Source organism: Trichechus manatus, unplaced genomic scaffold (assembly GCF_000243295.1).
Source record: "Trichechus manatus latirostris isolate Lorelei unplaced genomic scaffold, TriManLat1.0 scaffold00002, whole genome shotgun sequence".
NCBI classification, from domain to species: Eukaryota; Metazoa; Chordata; class Mammalia; order Sirenia; family Trichechidae; genus Trichechus; species Trichechus manatus.
The window spans coordinates 5,026,594-5,028,902 of record NW_004443938.1 but is presented as its reverse complement, the minus strand read 5'-3'; positions in this window follow the sequence as shown (position 1 = coordinate 5,028,902).

Below are 2,309 nucleotides of genomic sequence, written 5' to 3'. Positions count from 1 at the left end.
GAGCAAGGTATGTTTTTCCACTTATGCAGGTCTCTTTTGGTTTCTTGCAGTAGTGTCTTGTAGTTTTCATTGTATAGGTCTTTTACGTCTCTGGTTAGATTTATTACTAAGTGTTTTATCTTCTTGAGGGCTATTGTAAATGGTATTGATTTGATGATTTCTTCTTTGAGGTTTTGTTTGTTGGTGTAAAGGAATCCATCTTATTTTTGTATGTTTATCTTGTATCCTGAAACTTTGCTGAAATCTTCTATTAGTTCCAGTAGTTTTCTTGTGGATTCTTTGGGGTTTTTTGTGTCTAAGATCATATCATCTGTAAATAGAGATACTTTTACTTCTTCCTTACCAATTTAGATGCTCTTTACTTCTTTTTCTAGCCTAACTGCTCTGGCTAGGATGTCATCCTCATATCTAAGGAGCAGTCTGCCTTTACTTCTTCCAAGACAGATTTATTCGTTTTTCTGGAAGTCCACGGTATATTCAGTTTCTTTTCCAACACAGTAATTCAAACGCATCAATTCTTCTTTGGTCTTCCTTATTCATTGTCCAGCTTTCCCATGCATATAAGTGATTAAAAATACTATGAATTGGGTCTGGTGCACCTTAGTCCTTTGTTTTTTTAACACTTTAAAGAGATCTTTGGCAGCAGAGTTGCCCAGTGATTTCTTGCCTGCTGCTGCCACGGACGTTGATTGTGGATCTAAGTAAAATGAAATCCTTGACAACTTCAGTATTTTTTCCGTTTATCATGATGTTGCTTATTGATCAATTTGTGAGTATCCTGGTTTTCTTCATGTTAAGGTGTCATCCATACTAAAGGCTGTGATCCTTGATCTTCATCAGTAAGTGCTTCAAGTCCTCTTCACTTTCATCAAGCAAGGTTGTGCATCTGCATAATGCAGGTTGTTAATGAGCCTTCCTCCAGTCCTGATGCCGCATTCTTCTTCATATAGTCCAGCTTCTTGGATTATCTGCTCAGCATACAGATGGAATAAGAACGGTGAAAGGACACAACTTTGATGCGCACCTTTCCTGATTTTAAACCACGCAGTAGCTCCTTGTTCTGTTGGAAAGACTGCTTCTTGGTCTATGCAAAAGTTTTACAATGTGAGTGGAAGCTGGTTGTGGTTTGACATGAAGAGGTAGCGGAAGAAATAGGATCGATTATGGATACCTGAGATGATTTATTTGTATCTGTAATGATTTGCTTCCTGAAAAAAATCTTCAGAGCCATGCCTTCTATGTTTACCGGATCTCAAAGCATGGGCAAAGGGATTTCCCTGGAGATTTGATTTCATTCCCTGATATTTAGTTTGAAGGACGACATATCGAGACAGTGAAACACTTAATGCAGTGAAGTGTTGGCAGTGAGGTGTGAAAGAACAGCAGGGTCTGAATGAAGCCACAAATGTTTGACTATAGGTCATGGCAGCCATCGTAGTAACTGCCGTTTTTGGAATGCCTAGGAACTCTACACTTAATTATTACACTTCTCTCATTGCTATATTTTATTTCACTTTTAGAGAAGATAAAACTGGAAGTCAGAGAATGAAGTGACAAAGCCTAAACTTAAACCAACCTGTTTGCCTTCAAATTCTGCACTGTCTTCTAAGTGCTACTGCGCCTCCCCCAATCCCAAATTAAAAACCATCCCCCTTGTGGCCTTAGTACTAATACTGTTATTGTTCTTGTTGTTAGTTGCCATTGAGTCGATTCCAATTAATGGCGACACCCTGTGTGCAAAGTAGAACTGTGCTCCATTGAGTTTTCAAAGCTGTGACATTTTGGAAGCAGATCACCAGGTCTGTCTTCTGAGGAGCCTCTAGATGAGTTTGAACCATCAAACTTTCAGCTAGTAATTAAGTGCTTAACATTTGTGCCACCCAGGTAGTCACTGTAATTCTGGAACTTTATAAGGATATAGTCACATAATTATGACAATAGCAATTGCACAAATGGGGTACTGTTATTAACCCGATTTCACAGGTGAAAAATGAAGTTCAAAGTTAATCAACTTGCCCACCAGTAGTATGGTCCTGATTCAGACCCAGGCAATCTGACTCCAGAACCACGCACTAACAATTTGGAAATTTCTCTGCAATTAAAAAAAAAAGAGAGAGAGCCAGGTTATCTGCCTCTGGTTGCTGGCTATTTTGTAACATACATATGAGAAAAAGGAATCAAGTGTGTAAGTGTCCATGCTGACAGGACAGGTCATGTGTCAGTGGTCGTGCTGACTGTAACCGAGCTCTAGGACAGGTCGTGTGTCAGTGGTCGTGCTGACTGTGACCGAGCTCTAGGACAGGTCGTGT